Source organism: Notamacropus eugenii, chromosome 5 (assembly GCF_028372415.1).
Source record: "Notamacropus eugenii isolate mMacEug1 chromosome 5, mMacEug1.pri_v2, whole genome shotgun sequence".
NCBI classification, from domain to species: Eukaryota; Metazoa; Chordata; class Mammalia; order Diprotodontia; family Macropodidae; genus Notamacropus; species Notamacropus eugenii.
This window is the reverse complement of record NC_092876.1, coordinates 172,289,392-172,304,878: the sequence shown is the minus strand read 5'-3', so window position 1 is coordinate 172,304,878 and position 15,487 is coordinate 172,289,392. Positions and strand designations below refer to the sequence as shown.

Below are 15,487 nucleotides of genomic sequence, written 5' to 3'. Positions count from 1 at the left end.
GACCCTTTTTATCCTTTAAATCTAAGATCTTTTTTAGCAGAGGGGTGGGGGGGTTATGGGTACAAAATATTACGAATAATTTCAGATGAGGTGATTATGTCTGCTTAACTTGTCTTTATTATATCAGAGCATTCTTGTATATGGAAGAAAGGGTTCTATCTAGAATTACTTTGATAAAAAAACAAAAGGCATCAATGAAGTTTATTTAATTTTCAAAAAAAACCCAACTGCTCAAAGATCATTTCCTCTAAGAAGGTTTCTCACATTAATCCCATCCTATTCTAGGCCTGCACTTGTATAGAGCTCACTGTAGTTATAATTAGCTATGCAGCTCTTTCCACAATACTAGGTGTCTTAGGTTTATTTCCTCTGTGTGGTTTCCATTTACTCATCCCCAGTATGGGGACTCCTGAAGGTATACACTACATCTCTTCTTTCTCTGGTCTCTGCCTACAAGGTGGCCTCAGAATCTCAAAGAACAGAATTTTCAGGCACAGAATTTCAGAGTAGGAAAAAAGATCAGAGGTCTCTGTACTATGTACCTGATAAGTGATCATCTGGCCTTCAATTAAAAACTTCTAGAAAAGGGAAATCTCCAAGAGCAGCTCAGTCCACTTTGTAATCAACTCCTTCCCCTCAAAAGGGTACTTAGTGGTCATCAGAGCAATACCTGTTTGCTGTAGGAATTCTCAATATCATTCCCAGAGAGGACAAGTGGGTATCCTGCCTTGGCTGAATACTCCACCATTTCAGAAGACAAATAAACTATTTCATTGTTGGAGAGATCTGAAAATTGCCTCCCTGTAACTTGAAGCCAATGGTTCTTGCTCTGCCCTCAGGAGGAATTTGGAATCTCTTATTCCTTTCCCATGTGACATAAGTCCTTCAAATATAGGAAGACAGCTACGACGTTTCCATTCATCTGCTCTTTTCCAAGTTAAATATTCCCAGTTCCTTCAATAAGTCATCATTTGACATGGTTTTTTGGTGTGATTTCAACACAATGGGAAAGTCTAAGCTCTCCTGAAAATACTGAAGCCCTCTCTTCTTTGCTCCTTAAAATTACACTATTACCACTTCATTTCTTTGGCCTTCTGTATGAGCCTTCTTAAAATAACAACAGGTTGGGAGGGTTAACGCCCTAAGTCTTAGTATCATTTTGTCAAATGTTTGTTAAATCTTTACTTAGTTCAGATTTAGAGACTGGGTAGACACGAGATGGCAAAGAAGGCACTTGGAGAGTGGTAGGAATTGAAAGAATAAAAAAGGGAGACTGATGCCTGGGAAAATAAAACTATTCAACCATTTCCTGCAGGCCTGGTCTTGATCCCCACACCACATAGACAGCAGGGTTCTGCACCAGGTGGGTGCTCATTCCCTAGTGCTGACTGATTGAATAGGGCCATCTGGGATTGGGTGAGTGTCTCCAGTTTGCCTGGCTGGATCTCAGAGGCCCTGGTTCACCCCCCACCCCCTTTTGGCCAGGGAGAGAAGCATGCAGTGGAGCCATGAATATCTATCTCCATGTGTGTTTCTCTCCCTACCCCACCCACCCGACTTCCCAGGGACCACACGCAGCTGCTGCAAAGCAGTCCCTGTTCTGAAGGAAAACTTACTCATGACTCACATGCCAAGAGGTTCTTAGTTTTTACCCCTGGAAAGTATGCCAGCCTCTGAAGTTTTATGGTATTTAGGGCAGGGCTACTCCTACCTCTTCTCCTTCCATGCCTACTCTTCATTTCCTCCAACCCTTCATCCTATTAAAACACCAGTTTCATGCCTTCCCTTTCATCCTTCCCTGGGTAAATTTTCTCTCCCCAGTCTCCTTCCTCTCTTGAAGCCCAGGGAGATTCTAGACAACAGTCTGGGCAGGAAGCCAGCTAGTACAAATTTGGAGGCCAGCAATAGGGTCATTACCCCAGCCTCCTCTGCAGACAGCAATTAAAGAGATGCAAAACCCTGGAGCAGCATCCTACCTCCCACCAACCACAGAGGAAACCCTGTGTCTCATGCCAGGGCCCATCCCCCTCACCTTCTAGTCCTAGAGATAGGGGTCTCCAGCTCTTTAGGTCTAAGCATAGAAACCATCTTTCATGTGTTAGTCTTTACAGCCACACTCACACAGGGTAGAGAGTGACTGGTGTGAACAGCACTTCTCCAAGTACAAGCAGTGGTAGAAGGGGCCTTGAATCTACCCTCAAAGCCTTTCATTGACCCATATGCTTTTGTTTTGTGGTTGGTGGACAGAGAAAATTGTTGGCTCCATTGTTTTAAAATAATGCTCTGTGGACAATGTGAACAGTATCCCAATACTCCAGTCAAAAAGTAGGATTATTCCCCCCATTAAAATAAGCCCAACTCCTTGTCAGTCTCTCAGAAGGCATTCAATCTAACTTCCTCATTGAACCAAAGAGATTACTCAAAGATCAGACATTACATAGCAGTGCCAAAATTTGAACCCAGTTGTCCTGACTCTAATACTTCCCATTGAAGACCTACACAGATTTTCTGAATTAAAGGACATTTAATTCTCTGAACTTTTCGGAGACAACAGTTAATAAAAGACTATATATAAGAGCTTCCTTTAAGATTTGTGAAATTCTTTACGTACATTATTATCTCATTTGATCTTCAAAATCATTTTACACATGAGGAAACGAAGGCATGAAGATTTTAAATGACATATCCACAATCACACAATCAGTTAGCAGTCTCAGGTGACATTCAAGCCAGGTATTTCTTTTTCCAAGTCCAACATTCTGTCCACTATACCATACCATGGGAAACCAAGGCTTGAGAGAAGATGCCCAGGTAAAAGAACCCAGATATCCAGATGCCCCTGAACTGTGCTAAGGAAATATGAACTACAGCTGGTGACTGCAAGAAAAGGAGATGGAGGGCAGCTGGGTATGTGATGGCACCTCTCAGAGCTTAGGAGGTTGTTAGGGTCACATTACCTATGGGGCCACATTTTACTTGAAGGCCTGCACTATCCAGTAGGCCTACAGCCAGAGTTGTTCTTAGAAGTTGTTCTTCGAATCCTTCATTCTCTTTTAAATGCCTGTGTCACTGAAGTTAAAAAGCCCAGGAATGGGGAGAAAGAGCAGCTCATTCACAGCAGCCACATTTAGAGAAAATGAAAGTGTCCTCAAGTCAGTAAGAAGTCCCAGATCAGGGCTTGTCTCAGAAATAAGGTTGGGTGGTGATGTGACTGAATGCATTCACGAATGTGTGTGAGTGGGGTGGGAGTGTTGAAGAGGAAGCTGCAGGAGAAGAGGGAGGAAATGGAGCCCATTTAAGAATGATTGGGATGGATCCAGACAGGGATAGGCTCACGGAGTCCTAATTTTAGGAAAAATCCTTCCCCCGCAGCAGAGATGGAGAACCTCAAAGGGAAAAGGGCTGCAAATTTCTCGGTACTGTCCACAGGAGGAAGCTCTGCAGTTGGATCCCAGCTTCAGATACATTTCCTATCCTCATGGTCAGTCTCGTCATTTAGTTGTTTTTCAGTCCTGTCCAATTCTTCATGACCCATTTTGGGGGTCTTCTTGGCAAAGATACTGGAGTGGTTTGTCATTTCCTTCTCCAACTCATTTTACAGGTGAGGAAATGGAGACAATCAGAGTTAAGTGACTTGCCCAGACCCAGCTAGTGTCTAAGGACAGATTTGAACTCAGGTATTCAAACACCAACACAGATATGGTTACATCATAAGAGATGAATGAGAGAGGTATAAAACTAAATGCTACCTCAAGAGTCAGGGAAACATTGGAATATCCAGAAGAATCAGTGAAGGCTTCCTGGAAAAGGGTGACATTTGCATTAGGATTTAAAGTATGCTTAGATAGTGCCTTCAGGTCATAGGAAATGCATATGAACAAGGTCATTGAATTGAGATGGTACCTAGTATGTGGTAAAGGACAGAAAATTGACAAGTTTAGATAGAATCTAATTCAATAAAAATTGATTAAGCTTCTGCTAATATACAAAGCACCATGTTATTCTTTGCCCTGATAGCTCTATAAGACCTATATATCAAAGAGAGGAAAGAAAGAGGAAAAGGACCCTGTACAAAAGTATTAATAGCACTTCTTATATTGTCAAAGAACCGGAAATTAAGGAATATACCTCAATTAGGGAATGGTACATATATACCCATATTTATTTAAGCTCCTATACAAAAAGCAATGGTATGAGGGGAAGCTCGACTCTTACCTCAATCCTTTCTATTCATCTATATTTTTTGTTTTGCATTTTGTGGACAGAAAATTGTTTCTACTACACTATAGCTGACAAGTCCCAATTATAATTTTCTCATGTGAAATGAAATTTTGAATAGTTCTGAAATTCTGTGAAAACTTTGCAGAGTGAAGTGAATCTATGTAATAACAAAATTGTAAAGAAAAAATTTTAATTCAAGAACTTTTATCAGTCTATTGGGAGCCCTAAATCTCAGGATCAGGTTGATTAGAAGCCAAAATCCTCTAGCCAAAATTGCCAAGCTCAGTTGAGTCATGGTTCCCCTTCCATCATGGTCCATCAGACTATGAACTCCTCCAGAGCAGGGACTGCCAGGAACACAGTAGGTGTTTAATAATTGCATTTTGTCAATGCAATAACCAACTACTATTCTGGAGGAACAATGATCAAGCACACTACCCACCTCTTGCCAGACAAACAATGGGGCAGAAGTAAAAACATTGTCAACCATGGCTCATGTGGAAATTTTTATGGGCATATTTATTACCAGGTTTTTTTTTTCTTTTTCTTTTTCTCAATGAGGGGCAAAGTAGAAAGGAAGGGGGATTAGCAACAGGTTTGCCAAAATGGAAAAAAAAAAAAAAAGAGGATCACTGAAGTATTTTTTTAATGCTCAGAGGAGAATAAAAAACCAGAAGGAAACTGAGACAAACAGGACAGCTTTGAAAGTTAAATATTGAATATATTATATACTTAAAACAAAAAGTAAGCTTTATGTACTGTCAGAGTTTCATGTAAAATCTCCTTTTCTTGTTCTACTCGGTACCTGGAAGTGCTCTTTTTATTCTGTTGGTTGTTAATAATTTCAGAATTAAAAAAATAGCACCCACTACTATTATTCTTATGGTTGTTTGGAATCATACAGCCAGGTGGTAGCAGCGAAAAAGAAAGAATTGAGATGAATAGGAGCAAAGTTGGGATGAGGGCATTGGAGGCCTCAAATGAGGCCAAAATTCAAACAGGCGAAAGCTAGTCCATGGAGAATTTTGTAAGTAGATGATTAGGAAAACACGAGTGTTTGGGTTATCAGGTGCTTGCTGGAGTACAGAGCAGCATAAGCCAAAGAAGAAGGCTTCCTGAAAATAGAATCTGCATCTTCAGTGTCCAGGTGGAAAGAAGGAAATGACTCTACCGCAGGTGGAGGGCAGGTCAGGACTAGGGAGAGAAAGCGGATAATGGAGGGACTTTGGCTAGCAATAGGCAAGATTCGGTCACGAGGATGTATCCTTATAATGTCGAGCACAGTATTTCTCATACTGTGGTAGTTTCTTGTACTCTAAATAGCTGAGCATGATGTTTCTGTGCCTTACTATTGCAGAGGAGAAACAGAAAACTAAGGGGTCACTAGGGCAGTGTACCTAAGGAAATAACCCCTATTTGGTTCTTCAGCAGTAGCAAAGAGAAAAACCACTGGCCAAAGCAGAAAGGCTGACATTTTCCCCTCACTCTACCTTTCTCCCCAATCTTATAACACTGCCCAAGAAAAAGAGAACTGACCTGGAGGAATTGGAAGCAAGGAGTGTGAACTGCAAACTTAATTCTTTCCCAAAGGGCAATAAAGAGTTTTATACCCTGGTCCTAATGCAGCCTGTTGGGAGTCCTAAATCTCAGGACCAGGTTGATAAGAAGCAATCAGGCTCAGTTGAGTCATGGTTCCCATCCCATCCTGCTCCATTAGACTATAAACTTCTCCAGAGCAGATACTGCCTGGCACATAGTAGGTGTTTAATAAATCTTGATTGACTGGCTGACTTGCTGACCTCTCTTGGCCTGGTCTGGGACCAAACTTAGCTCTAACTAATCAAGTGGTGATGGAGTAAAAGCAGACCACAGAGAGCTAAAAGGCAGGCCCAGAGGCAAGGCAGAGGGGAGAAGGGGCAGTCAGTTCTCCTCAAGCATCTCAGCCTTCACAGTAATGAGCAGGAACATTGGGAGAAAAATTCCTTAAGGCACCCCTCTTTTGACTAAACGGATTGGTTGTTGATCCTCCAAAAACTGGTCAGCTTAACTTGGCGCAGAAAAGACTTGATAACATGGAGATAGCGATCTGTTGTCTGACGCTTTTGGCCCATGGACTCAGCTATTCACTTAGGATTCTAGTGCCTATAAGATAAAGTCTGAACTTCTTACCATGCAGGCATTCAAGGCTCTCTATGATCTAGCTCCAATCCTATCTTCCTCCATTCTCCTAAATAAATCACCCCTTCTAGTCATACTAATCTTCCTTTAGTCCCTCAGAAATCTGTTCCCTATTCCTACTACCTCACCTTTGCCAATAACATTTTCCCCCACCATGAATGCTGCTTTTGCAACTACTTAAATTCTACCCATTATTCAAGTCCCAGCTCAAAACCTGCATCCTTAGTGAAGCAAATTCTGACCTAAAATAACTTCATTTTGCTCTGAACTAGCCTATACCAATGCCTTACACAGAGTAGGTATTCAATAAATGTTTATGGATTAGCTGATCACTACTCATTTGTCATTGATTATGTTGTCTTGTAACGTTACTGCTATTATAGGTAAATTTCAGTAATATAAATAAAAATGTATTGATCACCTGTTGCATGGAAAGATATAGCTTCTGCCTGCAAGGATTTTGCCTTGCTTCCTCCTAGACTATAAGCTTCTTGAGGGCTGAGAATGTTTTTCATACTTCTTACCTGTCTCTGTATCTAGTTCACTACTTGACACACGGTAGGCAGGACTCACTAAGCACTATGTGATAGTGGAAAGGTCTACTCTTGGAGTGAGGAGACTGGGATTCTGGTCTTGGCTCTGTCGCTAACAGCTGCGAGTGATTGTGGACAAACCCATTATATTTCTCTGAACCTCATTTTCCTGCTGTATAAAAAGGAGTTTAGACCGGAGAAGTCTCTAGCGTTCCTTCCATGGGCTTCAAAAATGTCATTTGATTGACAGAAGAAGACCTTTTCCAAAGCTGAGATGCACCTAAGCCAGATCATTCACACAACCTTGATCAGTACCGGGGTTTGGATAGAGGTGGGGGAGAGGGATTCCACTATGGGTTAATTTTGACCAAGGGAAGAAGGCTCTGGAAATCCTACCCTAGAGGATTTCAATGGTAAGAGTACTCATCCTTCTCAACTCTGAGCAATGTTTCTTCTCCCAACCTGCCTTCCCAAGATATATGCTGAGAGGCTGCGGGGAGGGGTTTCTGGGGAAGCATATGGTAGAGTTGGACCTCCTGAATGGGCTCAGAGACTGGGATAGGATGCCCTCAAAGATGCTGAGTGCATGAATTTATGTTGTTTTTCCAAGACAAAGCAATAACCATGCATTAAACATCTCTTATATGCAGAGGATGGTGGTAGACATCGAGAGATGGGAGTTTTAGAGAAGAAATGGCTCTTACCCTCTTGGAGTTTACAGTTTAATAGGGAGAATATGGCTCATACACAGATAATACGCAGTATGTGTATTAGAGAGAGCTAAAACAACATAATATATGAGATGCTGGGCAAAGGTCATCCTGGGTGATCTTCATTCCCATCCCCATCCTGGGCATGCCATTTTTGAAACAACCTAGGTAGCCCACCTGCTCTTGTGCCCAGGACAGTTGTTCATGGGCTCTATCCCCCACTCCCTGCACACTGTACTTCCCCCCACCAGCCCCTGGGTGTGCAGGCACTAGAGAGTTGTGCTGGGGTTTTGTTGCTTCCACGAGGAGATCATTAACAAGGCTTATTTTTAAATCGTAATTGCAAAATGTAAATGCTCCCCAAACTGATGTGTAATTGCTACCCCCTCCACCCCAGCCCTTCCTCTTCGGTGCCAGCTTCACAAGGAGAGAATTAGAAAATAAAAAGGGGGTGGATTATGTAAGCAAAACGTTTTTTAAAAAAAGAGAGCGAGAGCGCTGAGAATGTAAGCAAGACAGCTGGTGGCTTCTCTGATTGCCACACACACACTTCCCAGCATTAGCAGCAAAAACCCCCACCCTTGCCAATTGTGCCCATCAAAGGCAGAGTGTCAACTGTAGAGTCCCTAGAACAGACTGTATCGACAAAAAAGGGACAAAGGGGGACCATGGACCACTGGATGGAAGGCTGATATGGGCTATTGGAGAGAGGCTGCTGGGATAGGGATCAGTAGATTCAAATGTCTAAAGTCTTTTCTCAGAGGAGAATTAGGGTTGTGTCCTGGGTTCTGAAAGCATCTCAGTTTTCTTCAAAACCCAGAAAACTCTGGGAGGTAGGCACCTTTCCTGGTACAATTTCTTTGGGGTCCAAATCTTCTGCACCTTCTTTCTGCCTCCTATGCTGCTCAGTCACCATTACAGCACAACACATCAGTTTACCACATTTGTGAGCCAATATGGTATAAGGGAAAGAGCCCGGACTTAGAACCAGGAGAACAACATTTCGATATCTGGTTCTGACACTTGTAAGCTGTGTGACTCTGGGCAAGTCATTTAACGCCTGAACTACATAAAATGGAGGTGATAATATTTGTATTACCTGGCTGACAAGGTTGTTGTGAGGACTGCTTTATAAACCTTCAAATGTCACATAAATGTGAAATACTGATATTAATCCCTAGTCCACCCCTCAAATTTGATGGCATATAAAGACCTGAACAAAAGAGTCTGATAGAATGGGTACAAGCACTAGGTTTGAATCCCAGCATTTAATGCTTGACTAGTAGTGTGATCTTGGGCAGAAAACTTCCTATCTCTAAGCCTTGGTTTTCTCACTTGCACAATGAGGTGGTTGGACTTTGAAGGGCCTTTCTAGCCTTCAGATTCTTATATATATGAATTTCCAAGGACAATTGCCACAATAGATGGGGAAAAAAGCTAGGGACCTGATAACATTTTCTAAACTTTGTGCTTTCTCTGGCCACATGCTTCAATGCAGCCCTTAGTTCAGGGAACCCCAAACACACAGCAGTAACTTCTTTCCCTCATATATCTCACAATGTCCTTAATTCCTGGTCCAAATGCAGTTTCCCACAAAGAAAAGAAAAATGGTTGTCATTGTTTACCCAAACCCTTCAAATCCTAGGTATGACAATGTGTGGGCCCATACTTAGATTCTTGACTATATTAACCTAGTTCCTTGTCTTTTTATTGCAACATAGAGTTGCACTTGGAACTGGAGACTGGCCCAGGCATATCTTTTTCCTGACTTCCACAATTAGAACTCTGATCTCTTCCTCCAGGGAAACCAGACAGGGCCTTTGAGAACAATTGGGCAAGGATCACAAATGGTGGTTGGGGTATACAGGATCGCAAGAGGAAATGATGAGGAGATTCTGCAAGTATTTCTTAGGAATCCGTGGTAAGGGGTTAGAATGGGAACAAGGGGAGAGTCAATCTCACCATCCCAGTCTCAGCTCTCTGTTTGCTAATTGGGTCTCTGGGTATAGCAATGCCTTCTGTGTAGCTATCATGATCATCACCAATGTGATCAAGAAAAACTTAACAAGGAATTTACATAGGGTGCTCTTCAAAACAATGGGGTTATAGAAGAAATCTAAGAAACAGTTCCTACCTTTGCACATCTTAAAATTTTGTTCAGTAGCTTCCAAAGTGGAGGCCCTGACTTGATTACAGATATGTAATTTTACCCTATCCACAACAGCTAATGAAGGAGCTTGATCACAACACAACCACAATTACCCTTCACCCATTATGGTTGAATACTTCCCTACTCTATCCCCAGCCTCCACTATTCAAAGTCTTCAGCACCCACTTTTTATAACAGGTGTCATCCCCTCAGGGCAGTTATAACCTAATCCCTACCTATTACAATCAATGCACAAGTGCTATTGGGACAATCCAGCTGTACCATCCTCACAATGTTCACCCTCTAATGTTCCTTGACTTCAGTACAGCCCTTGGAGATGGAGACTGTTGCAGTGACTGGGAGAGCTCTACTTCCTCCATCTTGTTCCCCACAAGACAGAGTGAGTCAAGGTATAGCACACATATAGATCCAGGGCCTCAGACTTCACTGACAGAGAAACCTTACTCTATCAATACAGACCAACAACTTTTCTGCAACTTTAGTCAAAAGGGTTGCCTAGAGTTGTAAAGTCAAACTTAAAAAGAAATAGGAGACACTAATCCATAAATAAGGATTCCTACAGACAGCAAATTGACAATTTTAAAAAGAATGTTATCTATATTTTATCATATTTTAATTTATTTTATTAAATAGTTTCCAACTGCATTTTAATCTGGTTCTGCCACACTTAGGAGCACCTCTTGCCTGGATGAGTTTGACATCTCTGGAGCTTAGAGGGTAAGTAACTTTCTTAAGGTCATACGCATGCTTCTTTTATCCAAGGTAGAATTTGAAAATGGGTCTTCCTGAATTCAAAGCCAGCTCTCTACCCACCATGCAACATTGACTCTCCATAGAAATCAATATATGTTACAGGTACATGCTCAAAAACTTTTCATTAATTATGTATACCTGATCAAAAAAATTTGGAGATAACTAATTTTAGAGAAAGAAAAAAATGAATAAAATTGTTACTAGCATTAGGAATGGTCAATGTTGAAGGCATCATAGAAAGATAGGAACATGAACGGATTGTGGTGAAGCTGTGAATCAGTACAACCACTTTGAAAAGTGTTCAAACCCCTTGACTCAGATATTCCACTACAAGGCTTATACTCCAAGGAGTTCACTAATAAGAAGAAAATCTCCATACACACCAAAATATTTATAGCAACACTTTTTGTGATAGCAAAGAATTGGAAACAAAGCAGAATCTATCGATTGGGGAATGGCCAAACAAAGTATGGCACGTGAATAGAATAGAATAGTATTATGCTATAAATCAGTGGTGCCAAACTCACAGGAATGGGACCACTAAACCAGATTGCTGTATACTGACTTAGAAAACCACACATTAACATTATCTGTGTCTTACTGTATTTTATTTTTGTATTTTGTTCAATGTCTCCCAACTATATTCTAATCTAGTTCAGGCTATACTTGGAAGTGTCACCAACTGCAATGTAATGCAAACTGGCCACATGTTTGACATATCTGCTTTAAGAAATGATGTAGATGATGGATACAGAGAAGCATGGAAAGCTTAATATAAATAGATGAAGACTGAATAAACAGAATCAAGAAAATAACATACACAATAACTACAACAACGTAATTAGAAAGAAACCACAAAACTATCAAATATAAATATTATAAAATTATAAAGAAGAAGCTTGGGTCTAAAAAGCAATATGAGAAGATCATGCATGTACCAACTTTCACTCCAGTGTAGAAATGGGAGTCTCACATGTATGGAACATTGAAGAAGTCTGAAAATATTGGTAATGTATTGACCAGTTTTGCTAGTTCTCCTCCCCCTTCCTATTTTCTTTAAAATAAATATACACACATATATAATCAGTCAAATGGGATGGCTTTCTAAGAAAGGAAAGGGGGAAGCATACATCACTGTAGTGATGTAAAAAAAGATACCAATAAAAATTTATTTTAAAATATATAGACTGAAAAATTGATTAGCAATAAAAGGTAGCATGTGATGACAAGAGCTTACATATATAGGGTTTTTTGGTTACAAAATACTTAACATACATTATGTCATTTGAATTTTACAATTCTGAGAAATAGAAGATATAAGAATATAATAGGATTTAAGATGTTTAAGGGCAAGAATGATTCCTTATTTATCATCTCCCAGCCTTTCTAGAACCATCCACTGAATGTAGATGGTGTTTAATAAAGAAATGTTATTCTCATTTTACAAGTGATGAAACAGAAGCCCAGAGAGACGAAGGAACATGTTTAAGGCCAGCCAACTGACAATAAAGCCACAAACTTGAACCCAGTTCTTTTGACTTTAAGTCTAGTGCTTTTATTTATTTGTAACACTATCAAAAATAAATGATACAGATAACCAGCAGCTTCCTTTTGTGCCATGTTTTTACCTGTTTTATATTATTTGATCCCTATAATTGATAAAGTAGTTCAGTTCTATAACAGGTAGAGTACTGTACTTGGAAACAGAAAACCTATATTCAAATTCCAACCCCAACACTTACTAGCTGTGTGATCCTAGTCATTTAACCATTCTCTGCCTCAGTTTCCTCACTTGTAAAATGCAGGTAATAATAGAACCTATGGCAAAGGTTTTTGTGAAGACCAAATGAGATAACAAAGTACTTTGCTAGTGTTAAAGGACTATGTAAATGCTACCTGCTGCTGCCTACTACCACCACCACCACTTCTTTATACTTAAGGAAATCAAAGCCCAAAGAAGTTGTGACTTGCTCATGATCATATATATCATCCATTAGGGTCAGTGCTAGAATTTAAGTTCAAGTTCCTCATGATTCTAAGCACAATGATGTTTTTAGTGGACCTATCTAGGTATCGTCCTACACTCTTAACTCATCTTGCATATGTAGTTAAGAGTTTTATCATTTTTTTCAATCAATCTACTTTTATTAAGTGCCTACTATATGCCATGCATCATGCTAAGCACTGTGGATACAAAAAAGAGGCAAAGAAAGTCCCTGTCCTCAAGGAACTTACAGTCTGTCTCCTTAACATCTCTCATATACACCCCCTTCTTTCCTTTAACATCACTGTCACCCTGTGTAAGTCTTTTTCCCCTCACCACTCAGCTATCTCAATGGTGTCCTAGTTGGGCTCCCTGCCTCAATTCTCTTACCACTCCAGTCTATAATCCATTCAGGTGTCAGATTAATATTCCTAAAACACAAATCTAACCATGTCAACATCTCCCAAGCCCTCATAAACACACTCTGTAAATTACAATGGCTAATCATTGCTTCCAAAATCAAACATCAAATCCTCTGTTTGGTCTTTAAATTCTCTCCTACCTTTCCAATGTTCTTATACTTTATATCCCCTGGACTCAGCAAGCCAGTGACATCAAACTCCTCACCATTTGCACTAGACACTCTGTCTGGATTCTAGGTATTGTCATTTGTCCTTAGCGGCTCAGACTCTCAGCTTTTCTATCTTCTAGCTTCCCTGGCTTCCTGTCAGCTTCAACTAAAGTCTCACCTTATGAAAGAAGCCTTCCTCAGTCCTCCTTAATGCTATTGACTTTCTTCTCTTTATTGTCTCCAATTTATCCTAAATATGTCTTGTTTGTATAGAGTTGTTTGAATGCTGTCTCTTCCATTCAACTGCAAGCTTCTTCAGAGCATAAACATCTTTTGCCTTTCTTAGAATTTCCCGTCATTAGCACACTGTCTGCCATAGAGTATCTGCTTAATAAATGATTGTTGACTGTAGACTGACCACACTTCTGACTCACCACACTTCTAAGTCATTCAAGTAAATGAACATTTTAAAGTACCAACTATGTCCAAGTGTATTGTATGGCCAATAAGTACTACTTGCTTAATAGAGCATCACTGTGTGCTGGAGCCGAAGCTTTAGCTATCTTTGAGCATTTGAAAACATTGACCCCATTCAGGATGCCTGGGCTCCAGTTGGAAAATCCTCCTCCTGATTAACTACACTTTGGTCTAGTCCATAGCTATGTCTTAGACCCCTTTAGTACAATATTCTTGTGGAGGGCCCTGTCAGCAGCAGCTGGGGAAGGACTGGGAGTGGGGGATGGGGTGGAGTAGGAGGGGCTGGGAGTGGGAAGAGAAAGGGAGGTGTTATGAGCTGTGCCCTTTGTCTTAAAAGGTACAAAGACATTTCTTACTGTTTGTGGTGTTCCCAGGTTGCCTCTGGGACTGTCCACAGGAGTGTTAGTCCTCTCCTTTCACTTCCAGCTGAGCTGGAGATCCTTTCCACCAAAGCCAAAATGCCTGTAAAGAAAGTAACAATTAATGGTGAGAGAAATGGAGATGAGAAATAAACAGGGATGATTCCCCAGGATTGACACCCTCCATCACCCTAGTGTTGTTCATCAACCTCCCCAAAGCTATAAGTCAAAGTTAAAAAAAAATCATAATAACTAAGATTTCTATGGTGTTTTAGGTTTTTCAAATGCTTTTCCTCAAAATAAGCTGGGGGTAACAGAAATATTATTGTGCCCATTTGATAGGCAAGAAAACTGGGGTTCAGGGACATTAAGTGACTTGTCTTTGCTTACATAGCCACTGAGTTCCATCCTCTCATTTTACAACTGAGGCCCAGACAAGTTACATAACTAATCCAACATCTTACAGGTGACAGTCACAGGAACAGAGCAGGTTGGCTGCCTCCAAATCCAGTGGACTTTTTGAAGTGCCATATGTGTGTACCATACACTTGAAAATCAAAAATCTCCTAGACCCTGGACCTAGAGCTGTCTTTGGAGAATGGGGTTAATGACAAATGTCTCAGATCTCTGGCACACAGAGCTAAGTCACTGTGCTGCCTAGGGAAGTCTGAATCCCTAGAACACTGATCTCTACCTTTTTTTTTTGATCTCTGACACCCTATTACTGTCTGTTTGATTCCTAGACCCCCAGACTCACATGTGACCTCAATTCTTAAAGTACATGCATAGCCTGCTTAGGACCTAGGATTTTAGGATCACTAGGAAAGTCACTAATTTCCTTCCTTCTCATCCTCCCCCCCCCCCAGCCACCGTACTTCTGCCATTGTCTTAATGTTTAGTGGAAAAATAATTTTTTTGTTAAAGATTTATATCCCTAGAAAACTATAAATGCCCAATGAGAATACTCCAAGTTATCAGTCAATTTAATTCAATACACATTTATTAAGTGCTTACTGTGTCCTTGGCACTGGCCTACAGTGCCCCAAAACAAAACAGTCCCTGCCCTCAAGAAGCTAATACTCGATTGGTGGAAAGGGCATGTGTAGAGAAAATTAAATACAAAATATTTGCAGAGTAATTTCTGGGAGGACACAGATCTAATATGAAAGAAAGTTTGTTAATAACAGAATGGGATCCATATAGGACACTGGAAAGGTTAGAGTAGGATAGGAATGGGAAAGGGACCGGGCTGAGCTGGATGGGTATGAGGGAGTAACATCCAGGGCAGGAGCTTCTGCTGAGGCAGCCTACAACTTAGGCTGGTCACACCCTTCACAATTACAAAGGTTATACTGATTGGATCATCCATTGGATGCACAAGTGATGATAGGGAGAGGGAGAAGAGATATCAAATCTCTGGTCTTTCTTGGTGACCCCAACATACAAAAGGGGGCCTGCTATTACACATTCTTAGATTCATAAAAGGAAAGGCAACTTTTGAGGGGTTAAGAATCACTTTAATCAAGCACAT

General features: G+C 40.7%; 1 protein-coding gene across 4 annotated transcripts in view; it reads right to left on the bottom strand.

The window, feature by feature from the left end:
- Positions 1-15,487, bottom strand: part of PKNOX2 (PBX/knotted 1 homeobox 2) — a 341,067-nt gene that overhangs the window by 127,149 nt on the left and 198,431 nt on the right. For 3 of the 4 annotated variants that reach the window (XM_072611458.1, XM_072611459.1, XM_072611460.1), the window contains one exon: positions 13,954-14,059. The gene's annotated coding sequence lies outside the window, so the exon portion shown is untranslated. Of the gene's footprint in view, positions 1-13,953; positions 14,060-15,487 lie in introns of those variants that run through there. The other variant, XM_072611461.1, reaches the window with a different exon arrangement.